The sequence below is a fragment of the Suncus etruscus genome, chromosome 8 (genome assembly GCF_024139225.1).
Source record: "Suncus etruscus isolate mSunEtr1 chromosome 8, mSunEtr1.pri.cur, whole genome shotgun sequence".
Taxonomy (NCBI): Eukaryota; Metazoa; Chordata; class Mammalia; order Eulipotyphla; family Soricidae; genus Suncus; species Suncus etruscus.
Genome location: NC_064855.1, coordinates 47633157 through 47649184, shown reverse-complemented (window position 1 = coordinate 47649184; position 16028 = coordinate 47633157). Strand labels below are relative to the sequence as shown.

Here is a 16028-nt window from a genome sequence, read left to right as displayed (position 1 = left end):
TTTTACAGAATTAAAAGAAAATAAAAAATAAGTTGTAATATATGTTGACAGGGACATGATATATAAAATGTATGATATATAAAATATATATTTACATATATAAAATATAAAAATATATGATATATAAAAATGTAATTTGTGACATAAATAATCTAAGTGGGGACAGAGATTCTATATACAATTGATGTTAAGTCACTAACCATTTAACACTGTTATAACTCCAGGATGTTATCTGTAGTCCCCATGGTAATCATAAAGTAAATATCTATAAAAATGCATCAAAGAAAATGAGAAAGAAAATTAAAATATGTCACTAAAAATCAACTAAATACAGAGGGAAGCAGAAAAGAAAAAAAAGATGTAAAAGTTTTAATAAGAATTAGTGGAGCTGGAGAGATAACATGGAGTTAAGGCGTTTGAATCCCGGCATCCCATATGCTCCCCCGAGACTGCCAGGAGCGATTTCTGAGTGTAGAGCCAGGAGTAACCCCTGAGCTGCCAGGTGTGGCCCAAAAACCAAAAAAAAAAAAAAAAAAAAAAAAGAATTAGAACATTATGTGTATAAGAATTAGAACATAAAACAAAATGACAAACATTAATTTTCCCTATAAATAATTGGCTTAAAGGTAGAAAGACTAAACTTCAAGTTTAAAAAATAGCTAAGCATAATAAATATTTTAAAATCCTGATTCTGGGGCTGGAGTAATAGCATAGTGGTAGGGCATTTGCCTTGCATGCCACTCTCCCACGACTGACCTTAGTTTGATCCCCGGCATCCCTCAAGACAGGAACTATTTCTGAGCACATAGCCTGGAGTAACACCTGAGTGTCACCGGGTGTGGCCCAACCCTTCCCCCCAAATCATGATTCCATTTATATATGCTACCTCTGAGCTACTTAGTTTAGATTTAAGTATATAAAAAGTTAAATATTAATAAAATGAGAGAAGAGATGGCATTACTAATAAAGTCAAATCAAAGTGTTTATAGACAACGAGCCATTATATAGTGATAAAAGGATGAATTAATCAATAAAATATAACAGCTATATATGTTTCCAACATCATAGATCCTAAAGTATAAAACACATATTAGTAGAGGGAAGAAATAGACAACCCTATAATAATTTTAGAGTTTAATACTGATGAGCAAGTTTGTAATTCATTGTCTAGAATGTATGATTTCAAAAAACCTTTGTAGAATGAAGAGATTATCTGTTGCATCATTCCTTTATGAATCATTGATATTGAGGAGCTGAGATATGGGAGGAATTATTGTTAAAAAGGTGATCATAACAATAAATTTTGCAGGGTCAGAATGATAGTGCAATGTGTAAGGTGTTTGTTTTGAACCCAGGTTCTCTGGCCCCCATATAGTTTCCTAAGCCCACCAAGAATGATCCCTGAGTAGACAGAGAGCCAGGAGTGAGCCCTGAGCATCACTGGGTGTGGTCCCCAAACAAAATAACAATAAAAATTACAAGATTTAATGCAGATTTATATGCAGATCAATTTAAACAAGTGGATACCAATGAATAATAAAACACCCTAGAAATACCTAAGAACCCCCTAGACAGCAACCAATCAACTTTAAAGTCAAGATTTTCTGTTTCTAGCCTTATATAATCTGGCTTGTGACCCCTGGGGGTAGGAGGGTCATCTCCTTCAGGAGGTAACCCTGATTGATCAATTTGTAGCTTGTTGAAATAAAGCTTTACTTTACTTAAAAAAAAACACAAATAACCATAAACTTATGTAACTAACCAGCTGGGTTAGTCTATAACTGTATGCTTTTGGAATTTCAATCTATTGCCATAATAACTCTGTATTATTTTGTTTGATTTTGGACTTGGGGTCATACTGACTGCACAAGACTTACTCCTGACTCTGTGCTCAGGGATCATTCCTGGCAGGTTACAAGGACCAAATGGATACTGGGAATTGAAGATGGGTAAGTTGTATGCAAGGCAAGTGCTGTGCCCACTGTATTAAATATTTGTCCTTCCATTATGTTTTTATATAAAGAATAGTAGGTAAATTCCTCTTGAAGAATAATTAAGATAAAAGAATATTTTTTATGGGATGGGTTTGTCCACTCTGCAGAGATCAGGGGTTATTCTTTGCTCTGTGCTCAAAGATCAGTCTAGTCAAAGATTAAATATTTAAGAAGCATTTTTTAAATGCATTTATTAAAAAGATAGCCTTTAATATATTTATTCAGAAAATAATCACAAATACTATATCTAGAAACAAGCAATCCACTAAAATTTTGTGACTGAAAATAATAATAAAAATTATCCCAGAAGGATTGTTTTTCAAATGAGCCAACTGAACTTCAAAGAGAGAGGGTGAGCTACCTGGATCATACCATTTAGTTATAGTCTGGATATGAAGCACGATTCTTAGTGTAATTTCTCAAAAATTCATTGTTTTTTCTTTACAAGAAAAGATAACTATGCAAATCATTGCTCTCCGTCAAAGAAAAATACATACTGCTGCTTGATATTCATAGTTAATTACTTATATTTTAGTCCCTTGGAGCACACCCCAAATCTAGAGAAGATGGAGCAATTCCAGAAAAGCCAGCCTGAAAGTGTCACCACACCTCAAGTGTTTAATGTGGAAATACATATTTTATTAGGGACATGACAAGTCAGGAAGACTAGACTTGCCAGGAATAGGTGTGGGAGGAACTGTTATTAAATATTTACACAGCACTGATGTACAATAATCATAATTGTGCCAAATATATAAAGTTATTGCCTTAAGGAGTTTGCTGTTAGTTTTAAAGCTGGTTATTCCTGACATATTTGTTATGTTGCTTCATGAGATAAACAATCCATTCCACATATCAAAGAGCCATCATTTTCATAAGTGTTTATAGGAAGAAGAATTTAAACCTAATTATTGAATGCAAAAGTTGCATGAACTTGTTACTATGCTAATTATTTTAGAAAAGTCACTTTTATTCTCTGACAAGTTTTTGTCCAATATCTTGCATCTTTTTATTCCACTCTTCCATCTTGTTGTGCAAAGCACAACTGAAATTATAACAGTTTATTCATGGACTGCATTAGAAAGTTTTGATTTGGTAAATCTATGATAGCCAAGAATAAAATGCTAAATAATTGGAGTTAATCATGTGTGTAAAAGCAAAAATAAATTTATAAAGACTACTAAATTTAAAAATACTTGGTGAATTCATGAACAGCTGATATCAGCTTTATCCAGGATACAGTAAGTGGGGAAAAGGGAAATGGAAAAAGTGATGTTGCCTTTGTTGGGAAAAGATGAACAGAGAATACTGCATTACATTTATCTCATTCTTAAATCTGAAAAGGATTTAAAGTAGCTAATATAAGCAGAATATTCTGTCAAATTCAAATATATTAGGGAAAGTAAAATAACAGGAGCTGGCATGCAATTGCAGCAATAAATAAGTAAATAAATAAATAACAGGATACCAACTGACCAAGGACGAGAAGATATGAAGGGAAACTACTTTCATTTAAACACACACGCATACACAGACATAACGGATGGTGAGATAATATAGGCTTAAGTGCTTGCTTTGCATCCTGCCAACTCCAATTTAATCCTTGACAGCATATATAGTCCCACACACACTAGAAAGAATGATCCCTGTGAACAGAGCTAGTAGTAAATCCTCAACACTACTGGGCATAATCACCAAACAAAAACAAGCAGCAAACAAAAAGGGAATGGTTTCACTTATTTTTATTTTATTATTTTTAAGGAAATAACTTAGTTTTGAGCATGATTCAAATGTTTAAAACAGATCAGGCATTTAAGACCAGACAGGCTAAGAATTCACTCATTCGTGATGAGTGCAGTTGGAGAGATGACTACACTGAAAACTATCGTAACAATGTGAATGAATGAGGGAAGTAGAAAGCCTATCTCGAGTACAGGTGGGGGTGGGTGGGGAGGAGGGAGATCTGGGAAATTGGTGGTGGGAATGTTGCAGTGGTGAAGGAGGGTGTTCTTTACATGACTGTAATCATACAACTACAATCATATTTGTAATCACGGTGTTTAAATAAAGATAATTATAAAAAAAAAGAAATGAAAAAAGAAAGAAAAAAAAGAAAAAAAATATTGTAGTTTGGGGCCAGAGAGATAGCACAGAGCGGCATTTGCCTTGTAAGCAGCCGATCCAGGGCCAAAGGTGGTTGGTTCAAATCCCGGTGTCCCATATGGTCCCCCGTGCCTGCCAGGAGCTATTTCTGAGCAGACAGCCAGGAGTATCCCTGAGCAACGCTGGGTGTGGCCCAAATACCAAAAAAAAAAAAAAAAAATTATTGTAGTTCAACCCTAGCCAGAACTAAGTGTTGTTTTCATCTCAACTTTTCTTAAAATATCTCTCAAATTAATTTATTATCATAGGTAGTCTTTTATGCATTTCTGTTTACTTCACATTAGATAGAAACAAAGACTAGTCAAATGCCATAAACCTCTCTTGTGCTTTTAAGGAGTCCAACAGTAGATCTATTCTTTTTTTTAATATATATTTATATATTTAATATATATATTTTTTAATATATATTTTTTTCTTTAAACACCTTGATTACATACATGATTGTTTCTTATTGGTTTTCCAGTTAAACCTTTATAAATACTAGTTAGTCTTCTATGGTCATTTAAGTGACTTTTTATAGGTTTTTTTTTTTAATGCTCTCCAGCCATATTGCTTTTATCTTTATTTTTTACTTTATTGATTTTTTCCTTAAGACTTTAGTTCACTCTTCTTAGGTTGCTACTGTCAAGAGAGAAGTTCTGCAGATCACATAGAGATAACATTATAACCCAGACTGGGTCACATGCTTTTTATATAAGAATACCAGCTTCCTGCAGATAACTGGTCCTTGCCTGCGTTTCAAGCCCTTTTAGGTCTCTCTTTTCATTTTTTTCTATCCCTTAGAATTTGAGATTTAATCTTTCTTCAGTCTTATTATTCATGCTGAGTTCACCTGAAATGTACCAATAATTGCTACCTGCTAAATCTGGTTTCATCATTCTGAAAATTCCTCCTTGAAACTAGCCCTGTAGAATAGAAATCTGATTATTTCTGCAGTTAAAGAGACTTTTGGGGTTAGACTTGTCAATATACTGGATAAGTATATATAATTCCTCGATATATTTGGTTATTTGCATAGCAGGTAGAAGAATAAGAATACTGATATAATTTTATTAGTGCATTAGCTAAGTGGATACATCATTTTTAAAATCATTCATTGGCTATACTTTTACAAGCCTTAGTATTGTGATGAAAGATTTCTTTAGTTTTGATAGTTGGGAAGACCAATTCTGGATGCCTGGGGGAAATAATAGCTTTTTCTATTTTAAATTTCCATAAAATTTTATCCACTAAATTTTATTCGGGGGCCTTCCAACCAGTATGCAGGGGCTGTGGGACCACTCCTGGGGATATTCGGTTAATTGGGCTGGATGAACCAATTAAAGATATGTGGATGGGGTGCTGCTTGAATTTGGGGTGTCAGGAACCATAAAACCAAGCTAGAAGTACTAATAGGGCCAGTTGGTATCCAGAATCTAGCTGAGGTCCTATTTATGAAAGCACTGTGCCTCTAACAACTGTGCCCTCTCTGGAGGCCCCAAAATTGATCTTTTAGATTAAAATGTCTTCATGGGAAACCATTAATTTATTATTTTACAAATTCTACCTTTAGTCTAAAATCATGATCATTATAAATGTCACATTAAGGATGGAGGGAGATTTGGGACAATGGTGGTGGGAATGTTGCACTGGAGATGGGAAGTGTTATTTACATGACTGAAACCTAATCACAATCATATTTGTAATCAAGATGTTTAAATAAATAAAAATATTTTAAAAAAAGGTCACATTAAATTGTAGTCCTGTCATTTAGAAGGTACTACTGGCAACATTTTACAACTTATTTCAGTTGTTCTCCCACTATCACTGAATACTGTAAGAGGGACATGAAACATGTCTATAAATAAAGTCCTGTATTTTTTCATTCTATTTTGTTCCCTACCTCACAGTCCTTGACTCTCTACCTTAATCCAGTTTTATTCTCACAAAAAAAGCTAACTACAAAATAAAAGACTAGCCTCAATGTTTCCGAATACATACATTATCATGGAGTAATACTATTAGGAAAATGCCTAGAAAAATAATGCAAAATAATAAAGCTATAATAATCAAATATTTTGGGAGAAAATAGACATTTGGAGAGTGGAGATACAGCTGGAGCATTTCCATTGATCAAATCAGTTAGGAAAAGTATGCTTAATGATGAACATCTATATTTCAATAGTATGGGTCCATTAATTTTTTCAAGTTCACAGAATAGTAAATTGTGGTGTCAGTTTCCTTTATTCTGTGATTGTCCTATTAGACCATTTCACATTATCTTTTGTTATTAATTCACTTATTAATTAAAGTAATGTCAATTAAAAAAAGAATTTACTCATTCATTCAATCAATCATACATGAGAGAAACAGTGACTGTCCTCATAGAAAGCTCAGAAACTTGGTAAAGACATAATGGCAACAGTTAAGTACAGATTTAAAATACCATAATAGCAAAATGTGCAAAGGCATTTATAGCAAAAGGTACAACTAAAATATCTTGAAGTAAAGGATCAGTTTGGGAGATAAGGTACCATTTGAGCTCAGCCTTGACAGACTGTAACAGTGAGTAGCAAGATGGGCAGAGAGGGAAGCATGTGAAGCTCCACACCAAAGAAAAGGTCTGCAGGGCAGTCTGTGCTTTGGTGTGACTGAAGCAGTGGGCCTTCAGTAGGGAAAAAGGCTACTTTGAATATAGGGACAGAGGAGTAGGTTTTATTTTGAAAATAAAGGGGCTTATACACAAGAGGCATTATCACAAAGAAATAATAAGGTTTATATAATAGTTCAGTGCTCAATAATAAACGATCATTCCAATGAATTCTAGAATCTAGAGGGGTCCTTAATATAATAGGAATTCTTAAAATCAGCTACTATTTTTATCTTATTTTTGTTTTTTTGTTTTTTTTTGGGTCATACCTGGCAGCGCTCAGGTGTTACTCCTGCTTCTGCTCTCAGAAGTCAAGCCTGGCAAAATCAGGGGACTATATGGAATGCCGGGAATTGAACTGGGGTCCATTCTGTATTGACCGCATGCAAGGCAAATGCCTTACCATTGTGCTATCACTACAGCCCCCACTCTTATCATATTTTACAGTAAATATTCTAGAGTATGCAGGCTTAATTCCTTATCTAGATCACACGCAGCTAATGAAAGAGCTCTGGGAGAGATATAGTATTTATTCTTAGTACCCCTGTGAGCAGAGATCATTGGATATATGTTTCAAGGAAGTTAAAAATAGAAATCTTAAAATACAAATCTACATTTATATAAATGAAAATATATAAAGCTCCAAAAAGCTAAGAATTAAGGTAGTATAATGATAAAAATATGACAAAAGGCAGTAAGTTTATTAGGACAAAAGGTATGAATACATTATTCTTCAAATGCCAATAGAGTTGATAATATCCTAGAAAGTACATGTAAAGCACATTATAGTAAATGTATTATTTAGAACATTTATTCATATAATTCAAAAAATAAGATATAATAACATTTTGTATTATTCCACCACAGGTATTTATTTCACAAATGTAACAAAACATTACTTTGAGAAGGTATGTCAACTCCCATGTTCATTACAACATTTACAGTAGCCAAAAGCTAGAAACAACTTACTTAAGTATCCATCAAGAGGTGAAAGAATAAACACAATGGGCACATATCACATTAGAATATTACTCTCCTAAATATAGATACTTGTATATAAACATATTTATACACACAAAATCTTCCAGTTGCAGCAACATGGATGAACCTGCAGAATATCATGGTTAATAAATGATTTTTACTCAGTTCTGATGAAAAAAGACATTATATTCTAATGATTTATAGTATTTAGAAAATAAAGAAGTTGAATTACATGATCTAAAAATAAACTTTTTAGACCATTAGAAAACACAAGAAAGCATAGGGGGTAGTAAAAAAAAAATCAAGTAAAAGGGAACAATTGTATGGGAAAAAATGGACTAGATTTTTTTTTTTAGTGTGAATTTATATAGTAGAAAGATTTTGATTTTTAATAATACAAAATTAAATATATGTTATAATGCAAAACTACTTCAATAAAAAGAATTTCTGCATTCATAATATAAATAATTTATATCCCTTTAAATGACTTTGTGATCAGTTCCTGATTTTTGCAATTGAATTATATCTTAAAAGGGAATTAAAAAACACGTCCAAACATAATGCGAACTTACCAAAACTACTCTGGGTATTAAAAATATAAAATTATGTGGTATTCTGTTAGTCTAAAATGGTTTTATTTCCCGATGCTTTGAGACTGTCTACTGTTGTACACCTAGTTTTTAAAAAATTGTATAAATTTTAAAATTAGGCCTAGGACTTTTTTTTAAAAATCTTATTGTATTGAGGTAGAAGGGCCTCCCAATTAGTCCTTAGGAGGTCCTGGGGTCTCACCAGAAATTCTAGGCCAAGTGACCATATGTAGTCAGTGTAAGGACCCCAAGATGAAATATTGTTCATGCTTTGCAGTACTTGAGATATCTGGGCAATCCTTGCAGTGCTGATCTCCAGGTCCACACCTAGCAATGCTTAGGGACCTCCAGAGTTGCACACAGTGATGCTTAGGGCCCCATGTGGTGTTAGGAATCAAACCCAGATAAGCCTAGCATGTGCCATAACCACTGCATTATCTCTTGACCCACGGGTCTAGAACTTTCTACAAGTATTAAATTTTAAAAATATCTACAAATATTAAATTTATACATGTATAAAAATATAAAGCAATATTTATTTCTATTTTAAGAGAAAAATGTCGCAGATAATATTAGGCTTTTATGAGTTTGTATAATTAGTTTTTTCTTACGTCACTTTAAAACAAAATAAAAATCCCTGTATTTTCAAACCATTGTGCTTGGAAGAAATTAGCTTTAAAATACTTGTTATAGGGCTGGAGCAATAGCACAGTGGGTAGGGTGTTTGCCTTGCTTACAGCCAACCCAGCTTAAATTCCTCACATCTCATATAGTCTGCGGAACCTGCCAGGAGTAATTTCCGAGTGCATAACCAGAAGTAAACCCTAAGAGAATCCATATAACTAAAAAAGTATTTTTTCTCCCCATTGGCCTCCAAATAAAATGAAAATACTTAGAAAGTGGATGTACATCTCACTTAATGCCATTTTCTCAAATCTGATAGGAGAAATATTACACTTCAGATAAAATGCAAAGCCCTTCAAAGTTCATAACTTTTATAATCCTAAATTATGCATAATTTCCATTATGGCAGATTGAATTAAGTGGTATATACCACACAATTCAGTAATAAGGAGCAGGCAACAAACATCTTAGTGTTTGCCTTTCATGCAGAACGTCATTGTTTCGAATCCCGGCATCCTATATGGTCCCCCGAGCCTGCCAGGAGCAATTTCTGAGTGTGGAATCAGGAGTAACCCCTGAGCACTGCTGGGTGTGACACCCCCCAAAAAATAAATGGAATGTAGGTAAGATTATACAAAATACACTTGTCCAATATAGGACAGACATCAGCCAGTTGATGAATTTGTATCCTATGTGCAACTTTGACTTATTAATATTTTTTATAATGCTGATTAATCTCTAAGATAGACATTGAATCAAAATCATAACCACACTACTCTACTACTGATCCTAAAGAATTTTGAATTCTTGAGATTTCCCATATCTTTTCATATAGTGTTTTCAAACATGATAGAAGCAGTACTCTATACGAGGCTTCTGTTTGAACACCAAAATCTCATGTTGTTCATTTCTTTTTTGCCAAATACAATCGCTTGTTTTTTTTTTTTTTTGTTTTGTTTTAGGGCCACACCTGGAAACACTCAGGGAACACTACTGGCTTTGCACTCAGGAATTACTTATCACAGGGTTTGGGGGACCTGATAGGTTGACCGTGTGCAGGGGAAGTTTCCTACCCACTGTACTATGTCTACTGTCCCTGAACTCAATTCTAGCATTACTTTATCTTATTTTACTTTGATTGCAGGACTATGCCTAGTGAGTGTCATTTGGGCTTTTTCCCCCTTGTCTTGATGCTCTTGGGTCTCTCCCAGCTATGTTTGGAGTATCATGTAGAGCTACTCCTAGCTGTGTTTGGAGTATCATGTAGAGCTACTCCTGCATTCATCATTTTATTCTCTGAGTCATCTCTCCAGTCCTCCAACATTTTTTGTTTTGTTTTTGGGCCACACCCAGAACTGTTCAAGGATTACTCCTGGCTCTGCACTCAGAAATTAATCCTGTTGGTACTAATGGAACCATATGGGCTGCCAGAGATTGAACCTCAATTGGTCATGTGCAAGGCAAATGCCCTTACCACTATACTATCCCTTTGGCCCCCTTCTAATATGATTTTAAAGCAATATTAAACAGACTCAATGTGTATTTTTTTGAGGAGTGCAACAAAATGAAACCAGTGGACTCTTAGGGCTCCCATTAATTTTAGTGACAACCCTCCAAACTGTTCCATTTTCCAATAAAAGTCACCAGAAGCAAAAGAGAGTAATATAAATCCATCATTGTAAAAGGGGAGGATGAAATAAATACCTATTATCATTCTTACTTTATTCTATTTAACCAAATGTCAACTTGACATCATTTTCCAAGTTTGGAAATTTGAAAAGAATATTTTCAATATTAAATATCAAATGAACAATGGTTCCATTCCTACCACCTTACTATAATGTTACTATAAGGTAACATTTAAAGAGCCTTTTACTTCCCATTAGCTAGGAACAAACTCTTCCTATCTGCCCATTGTCTTGCTCTGTCCATATCAGTAAATTTCCAAAATAACTCCCCCCTCACATATTGCCTGCTGTGGAAGATGAGTAGGGATATAACTGTCATGTTGCTTTCTTTTTCTTTTAAGTTTCCTCTGATCCTGTCAGATATGTCCTTGACAGATTTCCTCTACATCTTCTCATCCCTTATCACCACCCCATCAAAGCACAGTATGAGTTTTCATTTTACATTATCTACAAGAGGTATCTTTTCTGAACATTTCTCCTCCTGACCATTCACATTTGTGCATGTCAAAGTGTTTGGTGAGGAAGTCAGAATTGCCAATGTAGTGACTTCTAGCATTGTAAATATTAATTAAGATGAAACAAATAGCCTATAGTCACCCCCCCTTTGTAAAGGAATGACTGAAGGCAGGTCTACCTAAAATAAAAGCACTATTTTTTATAATGTTCAGAAATCAAGATAGGGCGTTTGTTATATTTATAAAATTTCCAAAGTGCACTGCCTTTTTCAAAAGTCATTTTACAGTGACTTGTGGCATCTTTCTTGAACACAATTGCATTTTGGCAATATATCTTTTGAGAAGTTGTTTATCTGCTATATGTTTTGAATTATGTGATTCAAGCACCAAATAAAACAAGCTATAGATTATATATTATATAGGTTTACCTATAGAAATAGTTTAAGAAAAATATGGACTAGTTTAAAAAAACATTAATAGATGAGGATTTTCCCCAGAATTTATGTTGGTAGTTCTTGATTAGAGAATGAGAAAATGCCACATCTAGTGGAAGAAATATTTCTAATGCCTGACCTCAGCCTGGACAAATGCCAAAAAACGATTCTGAATTTTTTTTTGTACATAGTTAAAAAAATAATATACCTACCTAGCGAAAAAGCAAAAGGGCCATTATGGTTAAAAACATTATTACAGGGGCCGGGAAGGTGGCGCTAGAGGTAAGGCCTTGCAAGCGCTTGCATAGGACGGACAGTGGTTCGATCCCCCAGTGTCCCATATGGTCCCCCCAAGCCAGGGGCGATTTGTGAGCACATAGCCAGGAGTAACCCCTGAGCGTCAAATGGGTGTGGCCCAAAAACAAACAAACAAAAAAAACCCCATAATATACATTAGTTATGGGGGCCACTTGTCCCTGCGGAAGAGAGTGAGAAAAGGTCACAACCTAGCGCTCTGGGCACCAGGCTTGACCTCAGGCAACTCTGGGGATGTGGATGAGCTGTTCGACTTGGGAAACACCTTCTACATCCTTCAGCAGTTACCAGCAGTTCCTCAATGAGGTGCAGCAGTCCAGCCCAGAGAGAAATGTGGAGTGGGATGCATTCCTGTAGCGCATGTCTCCACGACTCAGAGAGTTTGGTGTGGCCCTAGATGAGGACAAGCTCTCCTCCAGCTCCGAGGTGCAAGCCATGCACATGTTCGCCCAGTACCTGGCCAATGAGAGCCAGAGAGATGCCATCATGGCCACGCTGGACTGAGAGATGAGTAAAAGTGTAGACATGAGCAATAGCACTTTCCTGCTCATGGCCACTGCCGCCTACTTCCACAAGAACAACCCGGACGCCTCCTTGCGGGTCCTGCATCAGAGAGGCGTCCTGGAGGCCATGGCCTTGAGATTGCAGATCCTGCTGAAGCTGTACCACCTGGCCCTGGCCCAGAAGGAGCTGAAGAAGTTGCAGGAGTAGGCCTAGGATGCGACGCTCATGCAGCTGGCCACCGCCTGAGTCAGCCTGACTGCTGGAAGTGACAAGCTACAGGACGCCCACTACATATTCCAGGAACTCATGGACAGTGCTTGGCCGTGCTACTGCTACTCGGGGGCCAGGCTGCTGCTCACATGGCTGCTGGAAAGCCATAGAGAGTGCTCTGCAGGAGGCACTGAATCAGGACAGCAGCCACCCAGAGACACTCATCAACTTCATTGTCCTGTCGCAGTATCTACCCCCGCCCCAGGTGACGAGCCAGTACCTCTCTCAGATGAAGGATGCCCACAAGTCCTTCATCAGGAGCACCAGGCCAAGGAGAATGGCTTTTGACAGGCTGGCACTGCAGTACAGCCACAGCACCTGAACCTCCAGCCGCTTTTCCCACTGCACCCCAAAAAATGCCTCCCCTTGGAAAAAATAAAAAAGATTAAATAAAAATAAATAAATAAATAAATAAAAAGATAAATAAAAAAAACCACCCTGCAAACTGTTCCTGAGTTAAACTTGAGAAAGGACACTAAATTGAATACTCTTACCCACTTAGTTGTACTCAGATGGTACATAAAAGGCAAAAATTAAAGAAAGAAAGCAACTCTCTAGCAAAGAAACCCTGAAGAGGGCAATAAAAGACTTTTGAGACTATTCTGTAAGAAGATTGAGATTGCCCGATTGAGAAGGATTTGCTATCACATGATGAAATGATGTTTATATTTCTATTAGCTAATGCAAATTGAGAAACTTGAAGATTGGTTGAAAAGAGAAGCATGAGTGCCTAATATAATACTCTGCTCTTTAAAAGGTTAGCTGTGAGTGAACAGAGAGAAAGTGCAGTGGGTAAGGCACTTGTCTTGCATGCAGCAGACATGAGCTCTATTGCTGGTACCACTAGCCAGGAATGGGCTGGAGAGATAGCATGGAGGTGGGACATTCGCCTTGCATGCAGAAGGACAGTGGTTTGAATTCCGGAATCTGAAAGTTTTTTTAAATGAATAAAAAAATACTCAAACCATCTGTAATGAGGGTTTTTACATGCATGTCACTTACACATTGAGTACTTTATCAACCTCTTCTCACAAGTCAATTTTATCTTGATTTTATTAATTAATTATTTTATTTTTGTTGTACTGGGGGAACCATATATATATATAACTTTATTTCTCTGGCTCCTACTTAGGTTTTATTTCCTCATTATTACTTTGTTTTGTTGTCACACCTGATGGTGCTCAGGGCTTACTCCTGGCTATATGCTCGGATCACCTTGAGAAACCATATGGGGTGCTGGGATCTAACCTGGGTCAGCCACATGCAAGACAAGCACCCTGCCCAAAGCACTACCACTTTGGCCCCTTTCTATCTAGAATTTTTCTTTTCTTTTCTTTTCTTTTCTTTTTTTTTTTTTTTTTTTTGGTTTTTGGTTTTTGGGTCACACCCGGCAGTGCTCAGGGGTTACTCCTGACTATCTGCTCAGAAATAGCGCCTGGCAGGCACGGGGGACCATATGAGACACCGGGATTCGAACCAACCACCTTTGGTCCTGGATCGGCTGCTTGCAAGGCAAACACTGCTGTGCTATCTCTCCGGGCCCTGAATTTTTCTTATATAAAGCTAAAAGTATTGTAATTGAATGATAAATCTAAGACTTCTCTAGAAAGTCCAAAATATTTGAGCAAAAAATATATTAAATCATGCTTATTTCTTTTATAGCTAATTGAATTGGCAATGTCCTTCTAAACATTTTTAAAGTGCATTATTAAATAGGTTAAAATTAACTAAATGTAGTAAATGTAAACTTTTGTGCATATACAGATACTAAACAGTTTAGACATGAATACAAATTTGGAGTTTTATTTAAGAAGGGGAGAAAAATTATGGGGAACTCTAAAATTCGTAAAACTATCGATCATTAAATGAAAATTACTGCTTATATAACAGAAATATTTAGGATATTTTTACCATATTTATATACTTATAGATAAGCCCTGATTCAAAACCATTTCTCTTTCTTTCTTTCTTTTTCTTTCTTTCTTTTCTTTCTTTCTTTCTTTCTTTCTTTCTTTCTTTCTTTCTTTCTTTCTTTCTTTCTTTCTTTCTTTCTTTCTTTCTTTCTTTCTTTCTTTCTTTCTTTCTTTCTCTTTCTTCTTTCTTTCTTTCTTTCTTTCTTTCTTTCTTTCTTTCTTTCTTTCTTTCTTTCTTTCTTTCTTTCTTTCTTTCTTTCTTTCTTTCTTTCTTTCTTTCTTTCTTCTTTCTTTCTTTCTTTCTTTCTTTCTTTCTTTCTTTCTTTCTTTCTTTCTTTCTTTCTTTCTTTCTTTCTTTCTTTCTTTCTTTCTTTCTTTCTTTCTTTCTTTCTTTCTTTCTTTCTTTCTTTCCTTTCCTTTCCTTTCCTTTCCTTTCCTTTCCTTTCCTCTCCTCTCCTCCCTCCCTCCCTCTCTCCCTCCCTCCCATATCCAGTGATGCTCAAGGATTACTATGCACTCAGAAATCGCTACTGGCTTGGGGAACCATATTGAATATGGAATGTTGAGGATCAAACCAAGGTCCATCCTAGGTCAGCCACGTGCAAGGCAAACGCCCTACTGCTGCACTATCATTCCAGCCCCAAACCATTTAATTTACTTTACTTTTTCTTACTAAAAGAAGTAAATACAAATATGAGCCATAATGTCTTCTCCATATGCTCACCATTAATCCTTGCATAAAGGTATGTATTTTTCTTGCCTATAATCATAAATATTATAGATATTATAACATTTTTCTTTAAAGTAAATTAATTACACGAATATCCTAATTACAAACTATACTGTGATTTTGTTTTATCTTAGACAAAAAAACCCAAACAAACCAAGAACAAATATTTTATCCCTGTAATAAACCTGCCTAATAAATACCTCTAAATAAACAAGATACTTTGGTTTTTGTTTTATCAATATTTTTGAGTAATAAATGCCATAAATACTGACTTTAAAATACCCCCTTTATGTGGTGTCAGGAGTCAAATCTGAATTGGCCAGAAGCAAGGCAAGTGCCTTAATTTCTGTACTATCTCTCTGGGCACTACAGGTAAGTTTAAAACAAACACAGACAATTTTTTAAACCACTTTCCAAGGTATGGGCTCCTCTCTTGGGGCATTTTTTTTAATAATAAATAAGTTTGAGAAGTTGAACATGACAATACTCTTCCTGTTGATAAAATATAGGTGTATTTCTATTTTGAATATGAAGTTCCATGTCTTCCTCCGTATGAAGAAAATTATATAAGCCTTTACTTAGTCTTTCAAAGATGTCTTATTAAGCAGAATCACATTAGCAGAGGACCTGATTAACAACTCTGGCTAGATTTTAAATCTTGAAGATTTATAAAAGTGTAAGAATTATACCTACTACTCAGTCCATGTAAAATAAAGTACTAATGATTAAAAAGAAAAA

At 35.4% G+C, this 16028-nt stretch overlaps 1 pseudogene; it reads left to right on the top strand.

The window, feature by feature from the left end:
* The first annotated feature begins 1945 nt into the window (after positions 1–1945).
* LOC126015927 (coatomer subunit epsilon-like) lies at positions 1946–12969 on the top strand (annotated as a pseudogene).
* Positions 12970–16028: the final 3059 nt, after the last annotated feature.